Genomic DNA, 21,842 nt, shown 5'->3' with positions numbered 1-21,842 from the left:
AAGCACTGAGTACTTCTGAGCAGTGCACAAAAGTTTTTTTTAAAAAAATAATTCTAATAAGTACAACTCTAAAGATTTTTGCAGGCAAGAAAGCAAAAATAGTGGCTGGGTAAATAATACAGGGGACAAAGTGCTCGATTTTGATTTGGCCAATCCTAGTTCTATCCCTGGCACTACAGTCCGCATAGCACTACCAGGAGTGATCTCTGAGCACATCAGGTGTAGCCCAAACACCCTCAATATACACACTCAAAAAGAGGGAACAATAATAAGGAAATACAAGCAATATATATTATAGGGGAAAAAGAATGATGCTGTGCAAAAATAAACTATAGGAGAATGTATAGAGCTAATTTCAGAGATGAGTAAATTTCAAAGCTGATAAACAAAAATGGGTTGGAACACAAAGATTTGGGAAGGCTTGATGAACCTAGTAATATTATGAATGTGATATATACACTTCATGTGAATGCCAAGCTGAAAACTTAGAATTCAGCACTTACGTTTATCAATCATCATCAAATCATCAAATATAAAAATGTTTTTAGGGACTGAAAAGATGGTACAGGGGGTAGGGTTGACCCAGGTCCTATTCCGGGCATCCCATATGGTCTCCTAAGCCCTATCAGAATGGATCCCTGAATGCAGAGCCAGAAGCCATAGGGAAAAAAAATAAAAAGATTTAACAGAACACTAAAGCCAAATTTCCAAAAAGTTTTGTCTGTTAATTTCGGACTGATCATTAATGTCGAATGAAATAATCGTTCATATCCATGTATGGGGCTGGAGAGCTTTAACAAAATAGTTAAAGCAAATGCCTTGTATGCAGCTAAACCCAGTTTGATTCCTGGCTCCTTCTAGGCCCCAAGTACTGCCAAGAGTGATCTTTAAGCACCCCTGGAAGTAGCCCCAAATCCCCTGCTCCCCAAAAATGTATGTCAGTGAGGGGGTGCAGAGAGCTTCAAGGGGCCCTGAATAGAAAGCTCAAAAGGCAGAGCACATACTCTGCATATGAGAAGCCTGGATTCAATCTCCAGTATGATCCACTGGGAGTGATCCGTCAGCACTGTGCCACAACTAGATGCCCTGCATTACCATAAACAGCCCAATTCCACAGCAACAGAAATTACTACATTGAGAACCTTCCAGACATTAACCTATGTGGCTTTTTCATTCAGCTATTCATATGTCCCTCTATAATAAATAATGCGGGAGTAGTAAGTTCTTTTCTTGTGCTGGGAAAAAATCTCCAGTGTGCAAACTACTGGAACACAAGTGAGGATAACCTAAAACCCTACTTGAGAGATTGGTATCTGACGTGGGCTAAGGAGAAGAATCACAAGGAAATGAGTCCTACACAGGATCCATTCCAAGAATTGTCAGGAAATGGACTCAAGTGCAGGATACCAGTTGAATATCCACAGAAAACTGGAAAACTAAACACACAATACTAATACTGAGCAATTACTCAGCCCAATAATGAAATCTAACACTAATAAGATTAAATTCTTCATTTTCAGGCAGGAATGTAGCTCAAGTGGTGAGAACACATGTCTTGCATGTGTGGAAATAGATTCCATCTCCCACACAACTGCCAATCCAACCAACACTATCACCCTCTATCCCAGCACCCTCTATTCCAGCACAGCTGAGCATGTTCAAGATAATACTACCAGTTATGAAAAAGGTGGGCTGGAGCGACAGCACAGCAGATAAGGTGTTTGCCTTGCATGCAGCCGACCCAGGTTCGATTCCTCCATCCCTCTTGAAGAGCCCAGCAAGCTACCGAGAGTATCTCACCCGCACGGCAGGGCCTGGCAAGCTACCATGGTGTATTCGATATGCCAAAAACAGTAACAACAAATCTCACAATGGAGACGTTACTGGTGCCCGCTCGAGCAAATCAATGAACAACAGGATGACAGTGATGAAAAGGGTAAGACAATGCTACCAATAACAAATGACAGATACAATCGCATTAGTAGACAAGTATACCTATTACAATTTTTATTTCAGTACTAGAAGGAATTGAACTCAGGTCCACAAAGGCAAGGCAAAGGTTCTACCACTGAATCATAGGCCCAATACAACTATTATAAATGTTCATGGTAAGGGAAAAGGATGTTTACCAGAAAAAAAGAAGAAGATATATAAGACCCGTGATAGAGGGAGATAGTCAGGTGTAGCCCAAAATCCAAAAAGTAAATGAAAGACTCAATAGATTTAAATTAAAAAAAAAAAAAAAGTAACATCTGGAACACACTGAATTGGATGAATAGCAAGTGACAGTGCAGAAGAACATAACATGAACTGCTAATAGCATTCATAGACACCACAGACACTTTAAGATAGAATGCAATTAACTGTGATAGTAACTGCCATTATTTTTTGCACCATGTAACAGTGATACATGTTCAAATAGCCAAAAAAAAAACCAAACGTAATTCAATCTAACATCTTTCTCAGCATAATATAAATTAAATGAATTTTAAAAATCAGTAAGAAATAGAACACAGGGGCTGAAGAGATAGTACAGATGATTAAGGTGCTTGCCTTGCATGCTGCAACCATGGTTCAATCTCCAGCATCACATGGCCCTCTGAGCAGAGTTAGACATAGCCCATAAGCACCATGCGATATGGCCCAAGACAACCACCCTCCCATCCATGTCACCCTCCCCACAACCGCCCCCACCACCAATAAAGAAATGGAGACCAGACAGGAATGTAACTCCCTAGATCAGTAAGTTAAGACACTCGTAGTAGATATTGTGAGGCCCTGGGTTAAAATTCCAGCACTGCCAAAAGGGAAAAAGAGATACTCACTTAGATATTAAGATTTTATATATCAAATGCTAAACCACCTCCACCCCCAGGTTTGATCCCTGACAACACATATGTTCCCTTCAGCCAGGAGGAACTCCTAAATGCAGAGCTAGGAGTAACCAGAGCACCACCAGGCAGAGCACCAAACAAAAACCCATGAGTGCTAAGCCACCAACACCTAGCATATCTTCTTTCCAAACAACCATTTTACGAAATACAGACACATACAACACATTTTTAATGATCTCCAAAAGAAGCATTCAAATACTACTTAACCACTTAACCCTCAATTCAACTAAATTAAAATAGCTCAAAGAGCTAGATAGAGTGCATGCCCTACATGCCAGAGGCTGAGTTCAATTTCCAGCACTGTACGGTCCCAGAGCACTACCACCAAGAGCAAATTCTGAGCAAGCACTAAGTTAGCCACAGGTTTTGAGTGTGGGCCAGCTATAAGTAAAAAAATAAAATCTTTTCCTCAAATGATCTAAAAACAAGTAAAAAAAAATTTTAAAATAAATAAATAAATAAAAACAAGTAAAGCCAGCAATTTGGTTCAGTAGCAAAACAGCCCTCTTACATGCAAGAGACTTGTGTTAGGTCCCTAGAGTTCTAAAAATAAAAAGGTGAAAAACAAAACACAGTAAGAAAGGGCTAGTTGGTGAAATCAGTGGCAAAACAGCTGTCTTGCAAACAATCTAAGAAAGCAATCTCCAATGTGACCTCCAAGTGCTCAGTGAGATCATGGCAGTCCTACTAAGATCCTAGTGTAGCAGACAACAGTTCCCACCACAGTCAGATGAGATGTGTGAAAACACTGAAAACTAAGGGATTTCAATAAGACCCCCCACAAGCACTACAAGAATGTTTGTGAGCACCAGAATTAAATGAGTTTAAGCCTCAATTAGCACCAGAGCAAAGTATGAGAGGCACCTCAAATATGAGAAACCCAGGGCTGGAGCACAGCGGGGAAGGCACTTACCCTGCACACGGCTGACCTGGGTTCAAGTCCCAGCATACAATATGGTCCCCCGAGCACCTCCAGGAGTGATTCCTGAGTGCATGAGCCAGGAGTAACCCCAGTGCATGACAGGATGTGACCCAAAACGCAAAAAAAAAAAAAAAAAAAAGAGAAACCCCTAGTCAATCACATTGATGAGGGAAGGAGAGGTGAAAATATAAACTGGAAGAACCAATTAACAAAACCAGTTATTAAATAGGCAAAACAAACCCTACAAATAAATTCCAAAATCATTCCACTGGGGGAAATTTAAAACAGAAAAGCCACTAGAACAAAAATAAGAAACAGAAATTACAGAGTCAAGAGGTAGGATGCAGGACATGCTTTGCAGGGGTCAGAGCAAGGAGTAGGAGAAGCAGGAAGAGCAGGAAGAGCAGGAACAGCAGCAGCTTTGCATTAGAGAAACCCAACATCACCAACATCAGATGGTCACACCCTGGAACTACCTCCAAACATCACTGGGTGTGTCCCACCCACAAAGAAAGCCCAGTGGAGAACAGGTAGGTAGCACATGCCTTAAACTTCAAAGGGACTGTGCCTTGCATGTTCACAGGCCTGAGTACAAAGCATGATCTTCCAAACACTGCAAATGTGTAACCGGTGGATCTAATAGTATTTCTGAGCAATCAATTTCCCCTAGACCCTTAAACATCACTTTGGGCCTTTATTTTAAATATGTTTACATTTAAGTGGGCTGGAGCAATAATAACACAGCAGGTAGGGCATTTGCTTTGCAGGTGTACTCCCCTGTGTCTTCCATGTCCTGAGCCCCAGGAGAGCCCTCAGCAAGTTACTGAGAGTATCCCACCCACCAGCAAGACAGAACCTGGCAAGCTACCTAAGGCATATTCAATATGATAAAAACAGTAATGAGTCTCACAATGGAGACGTTACTGGTGCCCACTTGAGCAAATCCATGAACAGGACAGTGCTACATTTAAGTAAACAATATATACAAAAGGCAGCTAGACCAAACTTCACCACAACCAAGGTCAAAAGAAAACATATTAAGGGCTAACTTTCCTTCAAATATAAACTATTCCTTTAACAGAAAAAAATAAATCAGAAAAACAGGGGAAGGTTATAAATTCAAAAGGAAAAAAGAAAAACAGCAAATAAAAATGTCTCATACCCATTAGCACCACAAATGTGAATTGATGCTAACTCTAGAGAGCAATTTGGCATAGCATTCAAAATTACTCAGCAATCCCACTTATGAAAATGTACTCAATATTTACAATATTCACTAGCATTATTCCTAAAGCTTTGAAAAGTGTACATCTATACACATTATATGCTATTAGCTTGTTTAGGATTTTACAACAATTAGCTTAGTCCTCTTTACATACCTCAAGTTTTTTTCAATACCAAACAAGCTTTTGGACTGGAGCGACAGCACAGTGGGTAGGGCGTTTGCCTTACATGTGGCCGACCGGGTTCGATTCCCCCGCCCCTCTCGGAGAGCCAGGCAAGCTACCAAGAGTATCTTGCCTGCACGGCAGAGCCTGGCAAGCTACCTGTGGCATATTCAATATGCCAAAAACAGTAACGAGTCTTGATGCCCGCTCGAGCAAACTGATAAGCAACCCGGTGACGGTGACAGTGAACAAGCTTTTATGTATATATAAAACACATTTTAAAGTTCTCAAGGTCATAATACTTATCAATGGCAGTTGAATTTTTTTCTTTTTTGTGGTGTTGGGGCCACACCCAATGGTGCTTGCTCAGGTCAGGGATCACTCCTGGCAGGGCTCCGGGTAACAACTTAATATAGAGTGCCAGGGATTGAAATCAGGTCAACCAGATACAAGGCAGCACCTTACCTAATGTATTATCTCTCCAGACCATAATGATATGATGGTTTGTTCTTTAAGCCCATGTTCTCTTGACATATATCTCACTTGTCTGTTTCTTTGCTCTGAAAAAGCCTGAATTCTCTCTCCAACATATACTTTTTCTACTCTCCCTCACATCTTTCTAAATTAGTTTCCAAAAATACCTATGTTCCTTCGCTGAAAAAGAAAGTCAAACCAATTTTGGGTGGGGATTGGGGAGGCCACACTTAGTAGTGCTCAGAGACCACTTCTGGCAGGACTCAAGGTATCTATGAGGTGTGGGGGAATCAAACCCAGTTTGGCCACGTGCGAGGACACAAGCACTGACTGCTGTACTATTTCTCCAGTCCCTTGAAATTCTTAACCATTATACACACATATACTCATGGTATAAATAACTGAGGATGGAGTAATTAAAGATACTACTTTCTACATAGTCTTAACAGGTACATAAAGGAATTCTCTGAAGTAATGTCTTTGCCTAGAGCTATACCAAACCATCAAATTATTCAATCTCTCAAACCAAGGATATGACTCTGATGCTCACACAGATGCCTCATATTGAAGAGGGTTGAGGGTTCACTCCCTAGCACCCCTGGTCCCCAGAGCACCACCACATATAACCCTGATCCCCCACTCTCCAGTAATGTAGGGTATGCCCCACAGACACAGAAAATTCCCAGATATGTGAAAAATGGTTTAGCTACTACCATCAAAACCTGCTCTCCACTGACCTACACAATTTTGTCCCCAAACACTGTTGTATTATACAGTCATGTCCTTGGGACACAGTAGACGTGATCGGATATATGCAAAGCAGAGTCAACACTCCATGCTCCACCTTGGCACTACATGCCCCCCTCTATCACCACTCCTCACCCAACACCATCAACTGTACCCCTAGTGGCCCCTGAGCAACATTCCTGCTGGTGACAACTGTTTAAGTTCTGGTCCTATTTTTCTTATTTATTTGCTTTGGGCCCACACCAAGCAGTCTCTAAGACCTACTCCTGGCTCTGCATCACCATATGGGATTGCGGGGGATTCAACTCGGGTGGGCCACATGCAAGGTAATCAAGCGCCCTACCCCGCTGCATCTACGTGCTCAAATTCAGCAGAACCTTTTTAATAGGACTACAGGAAAATGTGCTCACTCATTTATCTCTATTTCCACAATGTTCCTATTAAGGAAACAAATTTTAATGGAAGAGGCTGAAGAGTAATTCATGCAAAAAACCTGAAACTACCTATATGGAGTTGAAGGGAAAAAAATCTAAAGCAACAACACCCAATAGGTAAAGCCCTGAAAACATTTTCATAATCAGCTCAATCAATTTTTCTAAGAATCTGTTTTATTTTAGGTTTTGGTCTACATCTGGTGGTGCTGGTGGAAATGTGAGCTCCCAGCGATGCAAAGGGGGACCATGTGAAGTCAAGGATATAAAAGCATGTCCTAGTACTTTGAGCTCTCTCTGGCCCCCATCTTTCTAATGTTTCAATCTAGTTAGTGTTTATAATTATTTCCTCAGGACCTCATTTAGCATACTTATAAAGCTTTGGTAAACAAGCATCCTTGCAAGGGATCTGTAACATGCTCCTAGTGGGGGTAAAAAAAGACCACAATGAGAAATTGTACAATAACAAAAACAAAGCTGTGCCTTTATTTGTATCTTTGACTAGGAAACATAATGGTTTTTGTTTCTCCTCAAATATAAATTACATGCCTTCTGGAACTCTGAGTGAAACTCCTTTCAACTGTGTATTTCAGTCACTCCTTGAAATCTATATGGTTTTATCTTATTCTGCATGAGAGAAATTTGCATTTTTCAATCCCTATGATGTAGGAATTCAAAACTGAGATTAATTTTTTTTAATTTTTTTTTTTTTTTGCTTTTTGGGTCACACCTGGCTTTTGGGTCACACCTGGCGATGCACAGGGGTTACTCCTGGCTCTGCACTCAGGAATTACTCCTGGCCGTGCTCAGGGGACCATATGGGATGCTGGGATTTGAACCCGGGTCGGCCGCGTGCAAGGCAAACACCCTACCCGCTGTGCTATCTCTCCAGCCCCACCGAGATTAATTTTTAATGGCCACCTGGGCCAAAGCAATAGTACAGCAGGTAGGACATTGCCTTGTAGACCCTAGCTGGATTCCCTGGCATCCCATATGGTCCCCTGAGCACTGCCACAAGTTATTCCTGAGTGTAGACCCAGGAGTAACCCCTGAGCATCACCGGGTGTTGACTTCTACTTCCCCACCACCCCTGCCAAAAAAAAAAAGGAAAAAAAGTTTTAATGGCTAGAGTAGTTTTTATCAGATAGTACCAAGTCTAGCAAATAATCTAGAAACTTAAATAAAAACTCAGAAAATATTACAGCAACAAAATAAATTTACTTTCAAAGGGGACAGGGAAGAATGAGATAAAAGTTAAGGACTTTTATCAGTGGAGAGCATGTGCCAGGTCCTGGGTTCAATCCTTTCAGTAATAACAGTTAATAATATTTTACTCTTCATAAAACTGCACTGAGACTATCATCAGTATAAATTATAAAAATGAGTGAGAATAAAGGTAATCACTTGTTTTGCTTTGTTTTGCTCAAGGCTTACTCCTGGCTCTAAGCTTACTCCCACAGGGCACACAAAACAAGCAGTTTACTCTGTGCTATTTCTCCAACACTACTGGCTTCTTTTTTTTTTGTTTGTGTTGGACCACACCCAGAGATGCTCAGTGCTGACTCCTGACTCTGCTCAGGGACTACCCCAGGCAAGGTTCAGGGAATCATATGAGGTACCAGGGATCAAACCCTGGTCAGTTGTTAGCAAGGCAAGCACCCTACCCACTGCACTATTCCTCTGGCCCTACTACTGACTTCTTTTGAAGAAACAGTATAATCAAGAATAAGACAGGCCACAGAATACAGAATACAGAATATAGAATATAATATACCCAAACTTAACACAGAGTCATTAAAGTCACTCAAAATATAACATGAGCTAAAACTGGGGTGGGGGGAGGGGGAGCGGGGGAGAAACACACACAAAAAAGAACAATGGCAGGGACTAGTGTGACAGCACAGAGGGTAGGGCGTTTGCCTTCCACTCGGCCGACACGGGTTCCATTCCCAGCATCCCATGTGGTCCCCTGAGCACGGCCAGGAGTAATTCCTCAGTGCAGAGCCAGGAGTAACCCCTGGTTTGACCCAAAAAGCAAAAAAAAAAAAAAAAAAAAAGCCACTTACCCTGCACATAACCAGTCCTATTTTTGATCCCTGGCACCTCCAAGTCCTCTGAGCACCACCAGGACCAGAAGTTACTCTTGTGCAGAGTCAAGAAATATGTCCCAGGGGCTGGAGCAACAGCACAGTGGGTAGGGCGTTTGCCTTGCAGGCGACCAACCCGGGTTCAATTCCCAGCATCCGATATGGTCCCCTGAGCACCGCCAGGGGTAATTCCTGAGTGCAGAGCCAGGATTAACCCCTGTGCATTGCCAAGTGTGACCCAAAAAGCAAAAAAAAAAAAAGTATGTCCCAGCATTACCAGATATGGTTCAAAAGTAAATAAAAAGGGATCATTCACATAAAGCCCATGCAAATCATGGTATCAGGAGGCAGTGGATAGAAGTCTCTAGAAAAGTTTCTTGGGCTGGAAAGAAACTAAAATAACTTGAAAAAATGGAAAACTGATCTTTAGTAAGAAGTAAGCTTTTCTCAGGGAGGGCCAGGAATACTGAGACAACAGTGGACAGAAGGGAACTCTCTGGGGAAAGAGTGTGTTGCTATAATGTTGTATGCATGAAAACCTATCATTAACGGTTTGTAAAAAAAGGTGCGTAAAATAAAATTACATTTTCAAAGAATTTGTTTAATAAAATAGGTTGGGCAAAGGCTTGGCTTTAAATGCAGATCTGAGTTCAATTCCAAGCACCACTACATCCCTCCAGGAGCATACCACCAAGTGTGGCCCCAAAACCAAAAGAAAAGAAAGAAAATGGTAAGGGGGGGAGGGGCTTGACTAAATAAAACTGAAATGAGTTTTGTTTTTCATCATTGAGTTTAACTCATTTAACATAAATGAGCTAAAATTATCATTTTAGGGGCTGGAGCGATAGCACAGCGGGAAGGGCGTCTGTCTTGCACGCAGCCGACCCAGGTTCGAATCCCAGCATCCTATATGGTCCCCTGAGCACCGCCAGGGGTAATTCCTGAGTGCAGAGCCAGGAGTAACCCCTGTGCATTGCCAGGTGTGACCCAAAAAGCCAAAAATAAATAGATAAAAATAAAATTATCATTCATAACCCCTCTCACCTGGAAATTTTTGTGATCCCAGATGTGGCCCAAAAGGTACAATAAGCCCTAAGAACTAGGACATAGAATGTATACACTTAGAAATATTTGTAAAAAAAAAAAAAAAAAAAAGAAATACTAGTTGTAATGTGATGCTGGCAAGCTACATAAAATCTACTTTAATATTCCCATTTGTGAAATAAGGATATAGTTCTACTGGTCAGTGTCAATGAGGAATGTATTTTAACATTATTTAAAAACTTACCAGCGGGGTGGTTGTTCTGCATGTGTCCAACCTGTGTTTGATCCCAGGCACCCTATATGATCCCCAAGCCCACCAGAAATAATCTGTGTGCTGAGTAAGAAGTAAACCCTGAGCATCATCAGATGTACCCCCACCCCCGAAAAAGCTTAGAGAGAAGCAGTACAGGAATAAGATGTTTAGCTTGCATATATAACTACAACGACAACCCTGGTTCAAATGCCCCATACTACATATGGCACCAAGCAAGGACAGGGATAACTCCTGGCTTTGTACCCAGTAACAGGCCCCTATACGCACAGCTAGGTAGCTACAAAGCTTACCAACCTACCTAGAACATGCAAGCATTGCTAATTAGTTATGAAAATCTACTACTATGATGCACTGATACACAGAATAAAGAAATACAACAAGAACTACATGATTTTAAAATAAGGGTCTTACATAGACATTTCTCAAATGAAGTTATGCTGTAGCTAATAAACACATGAAAGCAATTGCTAATCACATCAGTAAACAATAAGGAAATGCCATTCAAAACCACAGTATCATCACAGCTATTAGAGGGTTACTAGAAAACAAATGTTGGAAACAACTTTTGTAATTACCGATAGAAATGCAAAATGGCCCAACAGTGAAAAGCAGTATGGTGGTTGAAAAAACAGAAAGGTTTGTCATATGATTCAATTATTCTTGTAGGTATATGCCCACAAGTATTTTAAGAATTAAAGGTCAGAGAGATAACAGGAGGTAAGGTACTGCTTCACATGCAGTCAAGCCCAATTTGATCCCTGGCACCATATATCCCCAAGTACCACAAGGAACTATGCTTTAGTACAAAGCCAAGAACAGTCCCTGAACACCTACGGGTGTGATTCAAAACATTTTTATTCACACTGACAGCATCATTCACTATAACCAAAAGGTGAAAGAAACCTATATTCCACTAATAAGTCATATTTATACACACAATGAATATTGTCTTTGGAAAAGAATAAGAGAATGGCTTTGGTTCAGAACCAACAAGTGATCGCTTCTCGGCCTTTTGGCTAAGATCAAGTGTAGAACCAACAAGTGAGTGTGGGGTTGGGGTCCCTAGAAAGGAAAGAAACAAATACTACTAGGGACAGCCCACTAAAATTATTCAAATAGCCCAATGAACCTACCCAGACTTTTCCCTGCAACAATCCCTGTAAACTGCTCTCTTGACAGCTACTTTTGCATTCCGTCAGAGCTGGTCCTGTATAGCAGCATGATGTCTCCCTTCTCTACTGGGATTACAATAAACTTTGTATGACTTTTTTAATTTTTGAATCACCGTGAGAAGAGTTACAAAGCTTTCCAGTTTAAGTCTCGGTCATACAATGATCAAACACCCATCCCTTCACCAGTGTACATTTTTTCCACCACCAAGAGCCCCAGTATATCCCCATCCCATCTCTCCCCCTGCCTGAGTGGCAAATGATTTCCACTTTACTCCCTTTCCACTTTGATCACATTCAGTATTTCGAAAAAAGGCCCACCAATATTATCTGGAATTTCCCCCCAACAATCAGACCTGCCGAAAATTTCTATTGCTGATTATGAAGAACATATAATGATTTTGGATTTCTGCTATTTTAGTAATAAGTCTGGAGGGATTTCTGTCAAAAGCCTATGGGTTCTGAGATTGGTTTGTGTGCCACTGGGATCATGGCCGTTCAGGAGCCAGTCTCCATTTGTGGGTGGCAACTTGGCACCTCATCAGGATGGGGAGAGGGGCCAGTTCCACCCCCCCCATCTCATGAGGCCCCCGTGTCACATCACTGCAGTCTCATACCTGGCTTCTTTGACATTTTTATGGCATTTTGGGATTTGTCGTCATACACGCAAGCCATGCGCTCTACCACACCACTCACTCATCTTCGTGACTTTTAGAAAAATAACAATTTGGGGGGCTGGAGCAACAGTACAGCAGGTAGGTCGTTTGCCTTGTACGTGGCCGACCTGGGTTTGATTCCCAGCATCCCATATGGTCCACCAAGCACCACCAGGAGTGATTCATGAGTGCAGAGCCATGAGTCAGCCCTGAGCATCGGCAGGTGACACAAAAAGCAAAAAAAAAAAAAAAAAAAAACACCTTTTTATTCCAACATGAGCTCTAAGACAGATTAAGCTCAAGGACATCATGCTAAATCAAGTCCTTTACAAGTATAGCACAAAAAGTGGGGCAAGAGCAATAATACAATGGGTATAGAGCCTGCCTTGCACAGGACACACCCAGGTTCAATCCCTGATATTCTATATGGGCCCCTAAGCACCACCACGTGTCAATTCCTGAGTGCAGAACCACATGTAACTCTTGAGCATTGCCAGGTGTAACCAAAATCAAAAACGGGGGGGCGGGAGTGGGGGGAGGAAGGACAAAAACTAAATTAGATACCTAAAGTAGTCAACACATAAAGTAGAACAGTAATTACCTGGGATGATGAGAATAGGGAGTTCAGATTTAAGGGGTACACAGAGTTCAACAAACTGACAGTGAATACCACCGAAGGCTCACTTATATGTGGCTTAAATCAGCAAAAACTGCAGCACAGAGGTCCAAACATTAAGTTTGGGAAGATAAAAGTTTCTAGAGATAGATGTTGATGTACTTAGTCCTTTCTGCTGCCAAAATCTATACTCAAAAATGGCTAAAATGGGGTACAAGCAGTAATACAGCAGATAGAAGTTTTGCCAGTAGGTTGCCTTGCATGCAGTCAACCCGAGTTTGATTCCCAGCACTGGAGCGATAGCACAGCGGGTATGGCGCTTGCCTTCCACGCAGCCAACCCAGGTTCAATTCCTCTGCCCCTTCTGGGAGAGCCTGGCAAGCTACTGAGAGTAACTCGCCCACACGGCAAAGCGTGGCGTATTTGATATGCCAAAAACAGTAACAAATCTCACAATGGAGACGTTACTGGTGCCCGCTGGAGCAAACTGGTGGTGATAGTGGTGGTAACACAAAAGTTCTCATACATAGTGTAGAGTACTTGCTTTCTATGTGTGAGGTTCTGGATTCAATCTCCAGCACATTCTAACATTCCGAAGGAACTCCAGAACAGACAGAAAGAGCCCAAATACAAACCCCCCCCAAAAAAAAGGGAGGGATGGAGGGAGGGAGGGAGGTTAAGAAGGGGTTGTTCTTTCCTTACCTCCACATTTCATATAGTGCGTGGCTAGAAAGATACTGAACTTTCCTTACATCATATGAACTCTCAACATACTTTGTGTTTTGTTTTGGGGCACACCCAGCAGTGTTCAGGGATTACTCCTAGCTTAGAACTCAGGAATGACTACTGGAAGGGCTTGAAGGACCATACAGAATGCTGGGGGTCAAACCTTCCCCGCTGTACTCTCTCTAGCGCCTGAACATACTTTCTTCTCCAAAGTTAAAATAGCTGAACCTAGGCGCCAAAGCAATAATACAGTGAGTAGGGATCCCCAGCACCCTAAGCCTTGCCCAAATGATCACTGAGCATTGAGCCAGGAGTAAACCCCGAGCACCACTATGGCCAAAATCCAAAAACAAATAAAATTAAATTAAAATAATAGAACCTAATAATGGGGTGAGGAATTGTCTATGATGGCAGCTACTATTCATAAATATAATGAAATGCCTCTTATTGCAATCTTTAAATACACAAATCCTTTAACAAAAAGTGAAACCCTAATTCCTCTGCTATGGATTAGGCTACACTTAGTGACTAACTTCCAAATAAAATGAGGCATTAGTGACTTGTGACTTGAGACAAGGTCATAAAAGGCACACACTTACTTATCTCTCTTCTCAGAGCATTCTGATTTGGGTATTGCAGCTGCCATGTGGTCAAGAAAAGCAGCTTGAACCACATATGGTTAAGGATCTGAACCCTAAAGAACGGGCTCAGTTAACAGAAAAGTATCAACCTGAAAGCAAAATGAGTACATAATCTTAAAAAAATTCTCCAGGTCCTTCAAATTACTACAGCCCTGGTAATCCTCTTTCGTGAGATTTATGTAAGACCTAGAGGAAGTCAAAATCAATATGCTCAACTGCTCCCAAATTTCTAAACCACAGAAATGTAAAATCACCCACACAAATGCTCAATGGCTTTAGAATATGGTTCACTAGGAGAGTGCATGTTTTGTATGCTTTCAACTATAGATTCCCATTCTTGGCTTCTTCTCCTATAATTAGTTTTTCCCCCTTCTTTCTGCTCATTCCTCTTCTCATTCCTGCTACTTCCATATTATTCTTTTACTCAATCATAAAGGGCCGCAGCACCAGGATCAGAGCTCAATAGGCTGAGTGAATGCTCTGTATGCCAAAGGTCTGAGTTGGATCCCTGCATAGCATGCTACCCTGAGGACTGCTGGGAATAGTCCCAAGTGTGACTCCAAAATCATAAAGTTTCACAGATAAGCAAAAAAATAATTTTTTTCCGTGATCTGATGCCTAGCACCCCAGGGCCCAAAAAAGCGCTGTGTCCTGAGACTCTAGTGCTCAACCATCCGGGACATTTGGTTGAAGATAGCCATGGGGGGAGGGAGGTGCAGAGGGAAGTGGGGACACTGAGCACTGCTTGGGAACCCCAATAAAACCCATCTGGTTATCTCTGCTTAGAAACAGAAAATGTTAAAGCTAATATGCATTTAGTCTCATGTAAGAAGAGAAACAACAAATGAGATCTAATTACAACTTTTAAACGCTGCTAACCAAAGCTAAGTTTACTCAGTCTATTTTCTATCTTGTTCATTAAGTTCTAATAGTGATCAATATTAATACCAAAAGCAGCATATTAAAAAAGTAACAAGATAATGCTCAAATAGAACGAGTCAAAACCACAGGATAGTATAAATAGGGCACAGTGATTATAACTATAGGCTCTGAAATCAAACTAGAGATCCCAATCCTTATCCTAAGTAACTTTCTTCAAACCTCAGTTCCTCAAAAATCTGAACTTGCAAACCTAGTAATTAGTAACTTATTTCCTCATAGGGTTATTCTAAGACTTAGGATATACTACATAAAAGAACATGACATAATCCACTCTGCTATGATTTACATTTGACAATTTACACTGTTTACTTACATTTGTAAGTGCTTTATACCTGGCTGTGCTCAGGGAATAGATATATGTGGTGCCAGGATCAAATACGGGTCGGATAGGTACAGCCAGCACCCTACCAGCTTTACTAATCTAACCAACCAGCACTTTGTGTATGGGAGGGGGAGGGGGGGATTGGGTTTTGGTTCACATCTGGTTGTGCTTGGGGATTACTCTTGGCTCTATGATCATCTTGACAACATGGAGGGGGGAATATTAAACGCTGGGGATTGAATCAGGGTGAACCACAAGCAAAGACAGTAAGAGTCTTAACCCCTATACTATCATTCCAGCCCTGCTGTGATTATTTTAACCTACAATTTAAAGCACAGGGAAATTAAAAAAGGAGTAAAGGAAAGAGGAAGAGGTTCTTATGGGAGAAAAAAGCAACTGCCTAGTAACTGCTCTAATTATTACTGGTAATGTATATCTTAATACCAAGAGATTATTAAAATATTCAAGTCAGTCCACCCTTAAACTGCTATGAACAGGGGCCAGAGTGACAGTACAGTGGATAAAGCATTAGCTTTGATGCAGCCAACTGGGGTTCAATCTACCTGAGTTCGATCCCAAGAGGTCACCCCACCCAAAACAGTGTGACCCCCAAAATGAAAATAAAGTGCTATAAACAAAGTTCAAAAATCTTAAAATTATTCAAGGATTAAAATTAATTATCAAAAATCTTGATCTCAACAAAATAAATAGCACAGGGCTATTCACATTCATTGACAATTTGTCAGATCAATGATTCTTTGAATAAAAACAATTACATTTCAGTGACATTCTTTCACTGATTCTGACATTTCTGATGCTTCTTACCACCCAAATCAGGCTTCTATAAATGTTTTGTTTTGTTTAGTGATTTTTGTTGTTGTTTGAGGACTACAACTTATAGTGCTCAGGGGATTATTCCTGGCTCTGCACTCAGGAATCCCTTCTGGCGGGGCTCAGAGGACCATCTGGGTGCCAGCACTGAACCCAACCGCTATACTATTTTCTCTCCAGTCCTTTAAGTCTCTGAAGTAATCCTTCTAATACATAGACTATCACCATCTATAGGGTAAATTTTAAAATGAACAGAAATAAGAATTGTAAGAAATGTTATACGGTTCTTCTTTATTAAGGTCATTGATTTACAGTTTAACCTTTGTTTTTTTATGGTTGTGGTGCTCAAAGGCTGTTTTACACTACTAGAGTTGCTCCTAGAGAAAAAGAACTTTTTTTTTTTTTTTTTTTGCTTTTTGGGTCACACCCAGCATTGCTCAGGGGTTACTCCTGGCTCTGCACTCCTGGCGGTGCTTCGGGGACCGTATGCGGTGCCTGGGATGTCCTCAATTAAACCCAGGTAGGCCGTCTGCAACGCAAACGCCCTACCTGCTGTGCTATCACTCCAGCCCCTAAAGAAGTAACTTTTAAAGCATTATTTTTTGTAGGGCGAGGGGCGAGATAGTGTCATGGATCCACCCCAGGACACCTCACACATGGATCACAAATACTCTATCACTGCATGCCCCCAACTAAGCAAAACCTGTGCTCAGAGGAACACTGTTGGTAGAAGGGTTAAATCCCTTGGAACTCCTCTGCAACCATGTGCAATCTAGTAACATCTCTCTGGCCCTAAAAGTGATTTTGATTTTTACGTCACAAATGGCTGTGTCCAGGAATATGAAATTCTGGCGGTGCTTGAGAGTCTATCGGTGGCACTGGCGATCGAAACCAGGTTGGCCATATGCAAGACAGGAAACTATTTTGGAAATTAAGGGAGGGAAAGAAATAATGTGATTTAGAAAACATGAGCCTCTCAATAATGGAAAGCCTAAAATTTATATTAAGCACTTTATATTAGTGAACAGATTAATGAAACTAAACTTAGAATTTTCATTTACCGGGGCCGGAGCGATAGCACAGTGGGTAGGGTGTTTGCCTTGCATGCGGCCAACCCGGGTTCAATCCCCGGCATCCCATATGGTCCCCCAAGCACCACCAGGAGTAATTCCTGAGTGCAAAGCCAGGAGTAACCCCTGAGCATCGCTGGGTGTGACCCAAAAAGCAAAAAAAAAAAAAAAAAAAAAAAAAAAAAACAGAATTTTCATTTACCTAAGATATGGCTCTAATTTCTCAACATTTTTGTCAAGAAGAAGGCCTAATAACTTGTCAGATGCTCATTTATTTTGACTTTTTTTTGGCTACACTATTATTAGCTCACTTAATGCATTTGAGGTTAACAAATATTCAGATAAGAACATATTACATTTATTTTCTGATCTAAATTCTCTATTTTGGGGGCCAGAGCAATAGGGCCAGGAATAACTACTGAGTACCTCCAGGTGTTGCCCAAAAACAAACCAATTTTGTTTTGGGGGTGAAGTTGAGGGGATGTTCAATAATTGGTGAAACAGACTAGGTTAGAAGCCAAAGGGATAGTCAAGAAGGTAGGGCAGTTGACTTGCACAAAGCAGACCCAAATTTAGTCTTCGACATCCCATATGGTCCCACGAGCCCCAAGTAGAGATCCCTGAGCAGAGCCAGAAGTAATTCAGAGCACTGCTGGGTGTTGTCCAAAAAAAGAAAAGAAAGAAAGAAAAATAAAAAGAAAATGGTTATTTGTGTTTCCTCTGCCAGAGCTGTGTGTGTCTGATTAAAAGTTTCCACCTAGACTATTAGGTGAGAACATTCTAATCCACCCTTAATTTGGGACAGGAGGTGCTTGATGCATTCCTCAATTTAATGGCTTTCCAAATTACTTGTTTGTATGAGTATTAAGTATGATCAAGAAGCCAGAACCATAGCACAATGGGCAGGAGCACATACTCTGCATGCAGGGGGCCCAGGGTCAATCCTCAGCACAGCATGGTCACCACTTCAACACCGAAGTGTAAATAGCCCTTTTTCAACCACCAGGTGGAGACTTCAAAAACCAATACATGGCTGTACTCATTTCTCAAATAATTTTAAAGGTGCCTAAAAAAGCACATTTAGTCCCCTCTTAGCTACAAAGCCTTGTCATGACTAGTCTTTTCACCGAGGGGGTTGGAGGGAGGGGGGCACACCACACTCAGAGGTGCTTGGCAGTGCTCAGGGGACCTGAAACAGGGTTATGATGCTTGAAGCAACATTCAAGACAAATTGCCTTAAAAAACCTATACTATCTCTCCAACCCATGACTAGACTTTTTGGAACTAAAATATCAAGGAATAATTTTTGTTTTGTTTTGTTTGGGGAGAACAGCACATAACTGGCTATGCTCATAAATTACTCCTGATACTCAGATGCTCAGGGGAGGGGGGGACAATATGGAATGCCAGGAACATGTACCAAGTCAGCCTCATGCAAGCACCCTACCTGTACTATTGCTCTGACCCTTTAAGGAATAATTTCTCATAAACTTCATTTCTATAATGAACTAAAATGTTAAGAATGGGTATTCCTGGGCCAAGGATGTAGCTCAGGGGTAGATCACTTGCTTTGAGGCTGTGGGTTAGAGCAATGGTACTGTCACCAGCCCTACCACAAAAGGAATAAATGAGGGAAACACAGGACACAGGGGTTAAGATGCTTGCTGTGCATGCAGTTAACCCTGGACCAAATATGGTTCCCTGAGCACAGCCAAGTGTGACACACAGCTCTCCCCCCCCCCCAATAAAGGTGGGGGACAGGGAAATTTACATTAAGGGCTACTTTGTGAGGGTTAGGTATGTAACTATAAAGTAGTATACAAACTTCACATGGCACTTCCCCAGCACCATAAAGAAAAAAATGGAAAGGGAAAAACAATTACATAAAATATAAGATTAAAAACTAAAACCAATATTGAAAAGTTATAAACAACTCTAAATTGGAACATTAAACTGCACTTAGAAGTCTAAAAGCACTTAAAGTGGGTATCAACTGAGATAGTGAGGGAGTTTCTACTATCCCACTCACCTATGAGTCCACAAAAATTAAAATGAACACTGCCATACAAATTTAGTTTTTACTTTAAGAGCCCAAAAACTAAAAACTTGGATTGTTTTGGGCTGAGTATTATAACTCCGCAGCAGAATGTATGCTTTGGTTCCCATGATGTATGAAGACCCTTGGACAGATCCCAGAAGCCACCCACTCGTTTCCCCAATTTTCAGTTTTGGTCCAGAAAAACAGCTCAAAACACATGCTGTGCATGCAGGCGGTCCACATTAGAGCATTAGTCCTGAGCAAGTCTCAAGCAACAAGCTGGGTGTTCCCCAAGAACCAATAAGTGGTCCAAATCTTCCCCCCCAAACCCAGGTTCTTATCTCTGCAAAATAATCTTAAATTTCTCATCGTTCTGGATTAGTTTGCTCAATAACTGCTAATAGTTGTTGTCAGACTGTCCAGGAAATTGATGTCAAGCAACAGTATTGCAAGAAACTGAAAAGCTTCCAAGAACAACAGGATAAATTTGACACTCAGTTTAACAAATGAACATCTGATTTGCTCACCACACAGTACTTACAAATTCCAACAGGACTGCACAGGAAGGTGTTGGGTTTTTCTCTGTAATCTTTATGTTTTCCAGTTTGTTTTTTTATTTTGTATCCTCTGAAATAATATCCAAGTTCTTTGAAGATACTTAACCTATGACTATTTGACATAGAGTTATTACTTCAAGTCAGCTACCCATACTTCTCTCTTAAAGTTTTCATATGGCTATCTCCAGAATTAGCCAAGTTCCTTGGATTTAAGATTTTTTAAGTCTTCTTTATTATTCCATGTATTTGTCACAGTTGTACTTATCCACTCCAGATGAAATATCCAATTTATGAGCCAAAAAGCAAAAACAAAAAGAAACTTTCACATCTGAAGGGCATTCCTAAACATCAGCACATAAAGAGACACATAGCTATCTCAATACTACCATGCTGCTGGGAAACTGCAGCATCTTAAATCCCACTTAAATAGAAGACAAAATGAGAAAGACTGTATTCTTTCAATGTCTTCATTTAGAAAATCTTACCCATTGTGATATGAAAAGGGCTGAGGTCAAAAATTCCTAAACTTTTTAATAAAGGTAAAAATAAACCGCCATGAAACTTCAGCAATATTTAAAGAGTAATTTGAAACTGCCAAAACTACTCGGTACACAAATCAAACGTATCTTACAGTTCTGGCTGAAGAACACCAACAGGGGAGGGGTGGGGGGGAAGGCAAAAATACCACCAGCTGCAATACTTGAACCAGTTATAGAATCCGTCTGAACCAAAATACTGAAGAGATGCCCGTGTCTCTTTTTAAGCAGCTCGTAGAATCGTTCACTACTACCAACACACTTCTGAGAAGATTCTTGCCAATCTTAAACTTCTGGGGCAAAATTCTCCAAAAACATTGTAATTCCAAAATGGCCACTTGAAATATCCGGGGCCTTTTACACAAAACCTAGAAGATGATCTTCATAACTGAGTAATTCAATCACCTGTAAAAGTTATCAGACAAACTGAAATTACACACTTGCGTTTCGATTTTGAGGTAAAAGTTAATCCCCATCATAACGAATCACCCCCTGGAAAAAAAAGTGACTTCAACAGACTCGACTGGCGTCTGGGAAGAGTCAGCAAAGACCCCAAATAAGAGTGGAGGATAAAGACTCCGGAACTGGGGGGGGTGGGGACGCGATTGCAGATACCATTTAGGCGGTTACGTAAGAAAATCCTCACACTTTTGAATCAAGATTCAAAACAGGGGGCTGCGTCCTCCCCCCTCCTAGCGAGTGCGTGTGTTTCGAGGGTCAAGTGCCCGGAAAGCGCCGGGCAGGTGAGGCGGCTGGAACGTTGCGGGGGGTGGGGGGCGGGAAGAGAGCCCCGACTCCTCCGAATGGGGGCGTCTCAGCCCGGAACGGGTCGGGGCATCCCTGGCGGCAGAGGAAGCAGGGCGAGAACATTCCTCGGAGCCACTCGCGGGGAAGAGCGGCCGGCTTCGGGGGGCAGCAGCAGGCTGGAGGGCCCCGGGACCCGGAATCGGGGAAGCCGGTTTCTCCCCGGGCTGAGGGGGCGGGGGACACCGAGTCCCCGGCGGCCACCGCGTTCCGAGCCGCCCGCTCCCCGCACACACGCCCCAAACGCGTCTTGTCCGCGCCCGCCCGGGAACCTGCGACGCGGCGCCGCTCTTCGCTGTCCTCCGGGCCCAGTCGCGACGAGCCGCAGGCCACAGGTCGGCCTCGGCGCCTCAGCCCGCGGAGGGGCGTCCGGGGCGCTCGGGCGGCTGGCGTGAGAGGCCGGAGGCAGGCAGGCTGAGCGCCGAGGGCGTCGAACCCGTTCCCAGCCTCCGCCACCCCCCCTCCCCGCCCGCCGCCCGGGCTCCGCCACCCACCCCCCTCCCCACAACCGCCACCTCCGCGCCGCCACGGCTGAGTCCACACCGAGAGGGGCCTCCCCGGCGCCGCGCTGCCCTGGCTCGCTCCTCGCCCGGCTCTCCGCCCACCGCCCTGCCCGCCAGCCTCGTCCACGGGCAGCCTCACACCTCGCGCCGCCAACGCCGCTGCCGACCCC

At 42.5% G+C, this 21,842-nt stretch overlaps 1 protein-coding gene across 3 annotated transcripts in view; it reads right to left on the bottom strand.

The window, feature by feature from the left end:
* Window positions 1-21,842, bottom strand: part of GPBP1 (GC-rich promoter binding protein 1) — a 56,800-nt gene that overhangs the window by 34,474 nt on the left and 484 nt on the right. For all 3 annotated transcript variants that reach the window (XM_055134061.1, XM_055134060.1, XM_004608447.3), the window contains exon 2: window positions 19,814-20,770. The gene's annotated coding sequence lies outside the window, so the exon portion shown is untranslated. The remainder of the gene's footprint in view (window positions 1-19,813; window positions 20,771-21,842) is intronic.

This window comes from Sorex araneus, chromosome 1 (genome assembly GCF_027595985.1).
Source record: "Sorex araneus isolate mSorAra2 chromosome 1, mSorAra2.pri, whole genome shotgun sequence".
NCBI classification, from domain to species: domain Eukaryota; kingdom Metazoa; phylum Chordata; class Mammalia; order Eulipotyphla; family Soricidae; genus Sorex; species Sorex araneus.
This window is presented reverse-complemented; position numbering and strand designations above follow the sequence as displayed.